The following is a 9,430-nucleotide window of genomic DNA, read 5'->3' on the forward strand; positions in this document are numbered from 1 at the left end:
GTAGGCAACTTAGCTATAGCGCTGCCCTAGCCAAAAATCGCTACTGCTAACTATTTTTATTTTTATTTTTATTTTTATTGTTCTTTTTCTTTTTCTTTTTCTTATCCTTAGCTATAGCGCTGCCCAAGCCAAAACGCGCTACTGCTAATTTTTTTAATTTTTTTATTTTCTTTTGTCTTTTTATTTTTTATATTCCACAAACTTCTTTCCTTTTTCTTTTTCTTTTTATTTTTATTTTTCATATTCCACAAACTTTCTTCCTTTTTATTTTATTGATATTTCTCTTTTTATTTTTATTATTCTTTTACTTTTACCTTTTCTTTTTCTTTTTCATATTCCACAAACTTCCTTCCTTTTTCTTTTTTGTTTTTCTTTCATTTCATTTTCCACAACTTATTAGTTCCTTTTTCTTTTCCTTTCATTTCATTTTGCAAAACTTCCTTTCTTTTTCTTTTTCTTTCATTTGCACTTCTCTATTTCTTATCTTTCTTTTGCACTTTCCTTCCTTTAATTTGGTCTGTCGTTGGAGCAATACCACTGTTACCCTCCGGACAATAATTAGTATAATATATATTACATGATTTGACCGCTAACGCCGGTATACAAAATAGACACACACATAATTTGTGGATTAGTTTGTCAGCTTGGGCGACGACGACCCTTTAGACTGATCTTCTTCCCTCTTTTGTTCGTTGTCGAATAATTGAGCCCATGGTCGTGACTTTTCCTTCTCCAGGGATTACGATCTTTCGTAGGTAATGTAGTCTTCATTCCTGTTTTGACGTATGTTTCATCGTCATCTGCATCATCTTCCCTCATCGGATGACCGTACTGGTCGCAGTCTTCCTCGTTGGCGACTCCATCCATTCCGGCGATGCTCCTCTTGCTTCTCCTCACGACAACACGGCTGGGATTGATTGGATCAGTTATGAAGAAACATTGTGTCACGTGTTTAGCGTGTACCCATGGCTCATTTTTGGCGATGGAGTTGACGGTACCGCTATCGGAGTCGGGTATACACATGGTAGTGAAATGTCGGTTTTCTCTCTGTACATTCTTAGCCCATCTGACACGGGACATCGTCGCGCTATGCAATCCAGAGTAGTTAAGCTCCCATATCTCTTTGACCCTTCTGTAATATCTTTCAATTACATTCCCGGTCATGGCTTCCATCGTCACCCCTGAGTTTTGGTCATCACTGTTTATATCTTTCTCCTCCGTGTAGAACGTGTATCCGTTGATATCGTATGCTTGATAAGTCGCGAGGTTGGTCGAGGGGCCATGTGCTAAGGCATATATGAGCGTTCCGTTCGGACAACCCTCTTCCGAGGAATTAGCCAAAACTCTCTCTTTGAACCAACACAAGAAAGTGGAGTTGTGCTCTCTAATAACTTCAGCGTCCGTCCTGTGCACCCCACGGTCACGGTACTTCTTTGCGATGGTCTCTTTGTGCAGTCTCATGAAATCTTCTAGCACATCTAGGTGTTGTAGCACTACTATGTTTGCCCTGTCAAGGTCATTTTGTCGGCCCGAGCGTAACACATTCACATCCCTATGACCGTTGGTGTGGCCTTCGCCTTCGAGCCTTCCACAGTGCTTGTTGACGGGCAAACCAACAACAGGGTCTCCGGTGCCTACTAGATAACTCTCACAGAAAGAGATGCACACTTTGGTCAGATATCCCTGGGCTATGCTTCCATCTGGACGGGACATGTTACGAACGAATCCTTTGATGACGCCATTCATCCTCTCGAACGGCATCATGTTGTGCAGGAATATTGGCCCTAGGTCGATGATGTCGTCCACGATGTGGACACATAGATGCACCATGACATCAAAGAACGCGGGCGGGAAGTACATCTTTAGCTCATTCAGTATGACAACGATCTCTTCCCATAGCCTATGGAGTTGTTTCACACTGATCGACTTTCGAGAGATAGCATCAAAAAAGTGGCATACGTCAGTAAGCGTCTCACGCACATGTGTGTACACAATCCCTCTAAGTGCAACCGGGAGTAACTGCGTCATCATCACACGACAGTCGTGAGACTTCATCCCACTGAACCTTTTTTTCTTAGTGTCTAGATATCTGCTTATCTTCCCACAGTATCCGGAACTAACTTTGATTCCGGCAGGACACTTGAACAATTGATCGACCTCCTTCGGATCTAAGGTGAAGCAAGAGGGGGGGGGCAATATTGTTCTTCCTTCTTGTTTACTTTTTTGCCCCTATCTTCCGTCTCCGTCTCCGTCTCAGTCTCCTCTGACGACCTTTTACCAGGCATTTGGAGATCTTTCCTGATATTCAAAAATTTCAAGTCTTTTCTTGCCTTCGGCCCATCCTTGGTCCTCTCTGGCATGTTCATCAATGTTCCAAGCAAACTCTCAAGGATATTTTTTGTGATATGCATTTGATCAAGGCTATGACGCGTGTCGAGTATGGGCCAGTATTCCAAGTCCCAGAAAACTGATCTCGTCTTCCATACCTTCAGCAGGGGCTCCGGCGCCTTCTTCTTCGTCTTTCCCGTCGAGGGACACTCTTCCCAGTTCTTCAATAACTTATATATTTCTGCACCGCTACGCTTACGTGGAGGACCTCGATGCTCAGAATTACCATTGAATAGATCTACACGCTTTCTCCACGGGTCATCCTTCTCGAGCCATCTTTGATGCCCCATGTAAACGATTTTCGAAGACCCGCCATCTTTCGATAGCTGCAGAGAAGTTGTATCATCCATGCACCTCGTGCATCCGCAATATCCGTGGCACACCTGGCCGGAGAGATAGCCATAACCGAGATAGTCCTGCACCGTCGTGATCAGCGCGGCTCTCATGTAGAAATACTCTCCTTTGCTTGCATCCCATGTCTTGGCCGGCGTTGTCCATAAGGTATGTAGCTCCTCTTTCAGTAACCCGAGATACAAATTTATATCATTTCCCGGTTGTCTCGGCCCTTGAATAAGCATAGCCATGTGTATGTATTTTCCTTCATGCACAACCAGGGGGGAGGTTGTACATCCATACAAACACGGGCCATGTGCTATGATTGGTGTTCTGGTTGCCAAATGGATTCATGCCATCAGTACTAGCGCCAAGCACGATGTTACTTGGATCATTTGCGAAATAATCAAATTCAGCATTTAATGCTCTCCACTGGCTAGCATCTCCGTCATCTGGCTTCACCCTCTCCGCGTGCCAATGCATAATCTTTGCTTCCTTAGGATCTATGAAATACCGCTGTAGACGTGGAGTAATCGGAAAGTACCATACAACTTTCTGTGGAGCTTTCTTTCCGGCCTTTTTATATCGTGAAGCATTGCACTTTGGACAGATGGTTTTTTCCGCGTGCTCGTTCCGATGTATGATGCAATCATTGATGCATGTATGATATCAAATGTGTGGAAAATCAAGAGGGCACACGATTTTCTTTGCCTCCTTGACACTAGTAGGACACAGGCTTCCCGCGGGAAGAATCTTCTTTAGATACTTCAGAAGCTCAACTAGGCTTGTATCTGTCCATTTGTTTTTTGCCTTCGTCTTTAGAAGTTCTAGTGTGAAACTGAAGCGGGTCACCTCGGGATTGCAACCATCATATAAAGGAGTCATCGAGTCTACCTCCAGTTGCGCCAGTTTGGCCTCCTCTCTAGAAGCAGCTCTGTCGCTAGTCGTCTTCTTGCGAAGCAGGTCTCGAACATGCGGGTCCCGCATGGCTGGACTTAGTAGCGACAAAGACGGCGGCGTGTATGCGTCTTCTCCGCCTTGAACTGCCTCTTCGCCATCGACATTTCCGAAGCCGTCTTCCTCTTCGGGCACATAATCGGTCATCTCTTCGTCTGGTGGCCCCATGTCATTATTTCCTGCCCCGTCGACATCCTCATCATCATCATCATCTTCACTTATCCACCGAGTATGGCCATGCATGAAACCATGCATGAGCAGGTGCGCCTTGAATGTGCCACCCTCAAAGGGGTCGAGCCTGACTATTCCTTTGCATTTTCGACACGGACATAAAACATCCTTCAGTCTTTTTTCATACATGTCGTCCACAGCGGATTGCCAGTATCTTTCCACCATCCTTCCATTGACCTTCATGATCACCTGCGCGCAGAGCAAATATTATAACCACGTATATATGCATGCATGGATCAAATTCATACAAAAATTAGGCATGACCTTCCCTAAACAAAGGACATATTGAGTTTGCCCGAAATTCGTCGAAACAGAATTGAATCGACATTTCGGCAAAACATAGGCAACTCATGTCACCCACATTATTTCATCATATACACAATGTAGGCAACTCAAATTATGCCACACACAATTCGGTATATACTCATATCGCCCATATATATATGGCATAATTTGAGGTGCCTACATTGTGTATTTGATGAAATAATATATATATATATATATATATATATATATCTAACTAGCTAGCTAGTGATACGTCTCCAATGTATCTATAATTTTTGATTGTTCCATGCTATATTATATTCTGTTTTGGAAATTATTGGGCTTTAACCAGAGGCCCAGCCCAGAATTGCTGTTTTTTGCCTATTAACCGGAGGCCCACCCCAGAATTGCTGTTTTTTTTGCCTATTTCAGAGTTTCGCAGAAAAAGAATATCAAACAGTGTCCAAACAGAATGAAACCTTCACTACTAGGGAAAACCTTATACACAGAATCTTAGCAGCAGCGCGGCACAAAAAGGGGCGCTACTGCTAATTAGCAGTAGCAAGGATAAAGGAACCACGCTACTGACGTAAATTTAGCAGTAGCGCGTGTTGTCGAAACCACGCTGCTACAAAAATCCACCGACAGTACCCACCAACCTAAGTTTACCAGCAACGCGGTGTCATGATGTGCGCTACTGCTAATGCAGTAGTAGTAGCGCACTTTTTAGTCACGTCACTGCTGCTAATTTTGAAATTGTCCACACGGTTGGCCCTTTTAGCAGTAGCACGTGTTCGGCAAGCGCGCTGCTGCTACATGCTTAGCAGGAGTGCGCTTTGCCACCAGCGCTACTGCTAAGGCGCACTATAACCCACCACCTTTCCCCACCCGTCCTCCCCTCCCCCATCTCCTCTCCTCCCTTTCCCCAACCTCCCACATCCTCCCTCTCTCACTCTTCTTCTTCCACAAGACCTCTCCCCCCATTACTCTCCCTCTTCTACCTACCTTTCTCTCTCTTCATTACTCCTAGCTAACTACACCACCTCCATTAATGCATCTCCTTTATCTTTTTCCTTCCTCCTCCACTAGTTGAAGTTGTCTCCTCCAAATTAGCTAGCTAGGTAGATGTAGCACTTCGTGAAGTGACCTATTTGCCTCCTAATTAGATCTATCTTTGTCAAGAAGAGCATTGTGGACTTTTGATCTCCCTAGCTACATCATCATCTCCACCGTGCATGTGCTCGATCTCGAGGTAACTAGGTGATTAAAATTTCAAGCTTTTGCAAAATGGAAATATGTGTGTATGTGTGTGTGATATCATAATTGGGCAATATGATGGAAATTGTGTGTGTGGCATGAGTTGACGCCAAATTGTGCTTTTGAGTTGCCTATGTTTTGCCGAAATGTCGATTTATTTCCGTTTCGGCGAATTCCGGGCAAACTCTAGATCTATATATGTCCTATTTTTAGGGAAGGTCATGCCGAATTTTTGTATGACTTTGATGCATGCACGCATTTTTATAGTCAATTTGTTTATTATTACCGTGCAGACGTTCATGATGGTCAGTGGAACGATGGTGGGCAGGTGGTTGCGGTCGGCGGTGCAGGGCATGAAAGAAAATAACCGGACAGAGGTTTTATGTCCATGTCGAAAATGCAAAGGAATAGTTTGGCTCGACCCCTATGACGATGGTCTTGTCGAAGTGCACCTGCTCATGACTGGTTTCATGGATGGCTATACTCGATGGATAATTGAAGATGAGGATGACGATTTTGAGGACACCGACGGGGCAGGCAATGACGACACGGGGCAAGACGAAGAGATGATCGATAATGGATGCGGCGAAGGAGCCGGACATGGTGGAGGAGAAGGGGCCGGACATGGCGGTGGAGAGAACGACGTGGACTCCACGCAGCAGAGTTCGTCGGTACTAAATTCAATCATGCGGTACCCTCATGTTCAAGCACTGCTTCGCAAGGAGACGAGTACTGAGAGAGCTGCTTCTAGAGAGGAGGCTAAGCTGGAGCAACTGGTGGTAGACTCGAACACTCCATTGTATGATGGTTGCAATCCTGAGGTGACCCGCTTGAGTTTCACGCTCCAACTCCTGAAGACGAAGGCTAAAAACAAATGGACCGACACTAGCCTCGATGAGCATCTCGAGTACCTAAAGGATGTTCTTCCCGCGGGGAATCTATGTCCTACTAGTGTTGATGAGGCCAAGAAGATCGTGTGCCCTCTTGATCTGCCGAACGTTCGATACCATACATGCATCAATGATTGCATAATTTATCGGAAGGAGCACGCGGAAAAAACAAGCTGTCCGGTGTGCAATGCTTCTCGATACAAGAAGGCCGGGAAGAAATGTCCCCAGAAAGTTGTATGGTACTTACCGATCACTCCCCGTCTCCAGTGGTATTTCACAGATCCCAAGGAAGCAAAGATAATGCGCTAGCACACAGAGAGGAAGAAGCCCGACGATGGAGATGATCCAAAGCTAAGACATGTGAAGGATGGAAGCCAGTGTAGAGCGTTGAACACCTTCTATCGGTATTTCGAATGTGATGCAAGGAACATCATGCTCGGCGCGTGTACCGATGGCATGAATCCGTTTGGCAACCAGAACAGCAACCATAGCACATGGCCCATGTTTGTATGGATGTACAACCTCCCCCTGGTTGTGCATGAAGTCGAAGTATATTCACATGAGCATGGTTATTCAAGGGCCGAAACAACCAGGAAATAATATTAATTTGTATCTGGGGCTACTTCAAGAGGAGTTAGACACATTATGGAAAACACCGGCCAAGACATGGGACGCCAGCAAAGGCGAGTATTTCTACATGAGAGCCGCGCTGATCACGACGGTGCACGACTATCTCGGTTACGGATATGTCGCAGGCCAGGTGTGCCATGGATATTGCGGATGCATGCGGTGCATGGATGATACGATGTCTCAGCAGCTAACGTCAAGGAAATATGGCGGGTCTAGGAAAATCGTGTACATGGGGCATCAAAGATGACTCGAACAGGACGACCCGTGGAGAAACCGTGGAGATCTATTCAATGGTCACCCTGAGCGTCGAGGACCTCCAAGTAAGCGGAGCGGTGCCGAAATCGATGAGCTGTTGAAAAACTGGAAGGAGTGCCCCGCGCCGGGAAAGACGATGAAAAAGGCACCGGAGCCGCTGGTGAAGGTATGGAAGACGAGGTCTGTGTTTTGGGACTTGGAGTACTGGCACAAACTCGATACACCTCATTGCCTTGATCAAATGCATATCTGTAAGAATGTCCTTGAGAGCTTGCTCGCGACACTAATGAACATGCCGGATAAGACCAAGGATGGGCCAAAGGCAAGAAAAAAGTTGCAAGATTTGAAAATCAGGGAAGAAATGCACATGCCATCCCGTAAAATGTCAGACGAGACAGAGACGGAGACACAGGCACGGGAGAAGAAGGGGAAGAAAATAAAGAAAGAGGATTATTGCCCCCCTTCTTGCTTCACCTTAAGTCAGGCTGAGATCGGTCAATTCTTTAAGTGCCTTACTGGAGTCAAAGTTAGTTCCGGTTACTGTGGCAAGATAAGCAGATATCTAGACACGGACAAGAAAAGGTTCAGCGGGATGAAGTCCCATGACTGTCATGTGATGATGATGCAGATACTACCTGTTGCCCTTAGAGGGATAACGGACAAGCACGTCCGTGACATGCTTATTGGTCTCTGCAACTTTTTCGACGTCGTCTCTCGAAAGTCGATCAGTCTGAAGCAGCTCCGAACGCTACAGGAAGAGATTGTTGTGATACTGAATCAGCTGAAGATGTACATCCCTCCCGCGTTCTTTGACGTGATGGTGCATCTATGTGTCCATACTGTGGACAACATAATAGACCTGGGGCCGTCATTTCTGCACAACATGATGCCTGGTGTTAGTGTTGGTTTGCCCGTTAACAAGCACGATGGGAGGTTCGAAGGAGAAGGTGACTCCAACGGTCGCTGGGAACTGCACGTGGCATACTCAGATCGACGCAGCGACTTTGACAGAGCAAACTTGGTAGTGCTACAACACCTGGACGAGGTAGATCCTTTCGTGGCACTGCACAAAGAAATTATCGCAAAGAAGTATCGTGACCGGGGGGTATGCAGGACGAACGCCGAAGTTACTAGAGAGCACAACTCCACTTTCCTGCATTGGTTCAAAGAGCATATTATTGCTAATCCCCCAGAGGAGGGCTCTAAGGACGGATTGCTCATATACGTCTTAGCACATGGCCCCTCGCCCAACCTCGTAACCTATCAGGCATACGATATCAACGAATACACATTCTACACAGGGGCCAAAGATATGGATAGTGATGATCAGAACTTAGGGGTGATGATGGAATGCATGACCGGCAGCGACAACGGCGCAATTGAAAGATTTTATGGAAGGGTCGAGGAGATCTGGGAGCTTGACTACTCTGGACTGCACAACACGACGATGTTCCGTGTCAGATGGGCTAAGAATGTCGAAAGAGAAAACCGGTATTTCACTACCATGACTATACCCGACGCCACGAGCGCTACCGTGAAGGCTATCGCAAAAAACGAGCCATGGGTACACGCTAAGCACGTGGCACAATGCTTCTTCATAACCGACCCGTGACATCCCAGCCGTGTTGTCGTGAGGAGAGGCAAAAGGAACATCATTGGAATGGATGGAGTCGCCAACGAGGAAGACTACGATCAGTACGGCAACCCAATGAGGGAAGATGATGATGATGATGAAGTATATGTCAAAATAAGAATCAATACTACATTACCTAAGAAAAATCGTACTCCATGGAAAAGGCAAAGTCACAATGAGGGGCTCAATTATGCTTCAATGAACCAGAAGGGAAAGAAGCTGACTCAAAAACAAAAACGTCAACACTGAGGAACCGTATGCTATCGGTCAAATGATGTAATATATATATATATATATATATATATATATATATATATATATATATATATATTCCTATTTTGTATACACACTTAGCCATTATTATGCATGTGTCCAATGATGTAATATATATATATGTTCCTATATTGTATACATATTTAACCGTCAAATGATGCAATATATATATATCGCCTTCCCTTCATTCACTGCTCTCGGAAAAAAAGTGAGAGAAAATAAAGGAAAAGAAAAAGGGAAACTGGTTATAGCAGTAGCGCTTTATTGAAAAAGAGCTACACCTAGTTAAGGTAGCAGTAGCGGTTTCTGTATAAAACCG

Source organism: Triticum aestivum, chromosome 2D, assembly GCF_018294505.1.
Source record: "Triticum aestivum cultivar Chinese Spring chromosome 2D, IWGSC CS RefSeq v2.1, whole genome shotgun sequence".
Lineage (NCBI taxonomy): Eukaryota > Viridiplantae > Streptophyta > Magnoliopsida > Poales > Poaceae > Triticum > Triticum aestivum.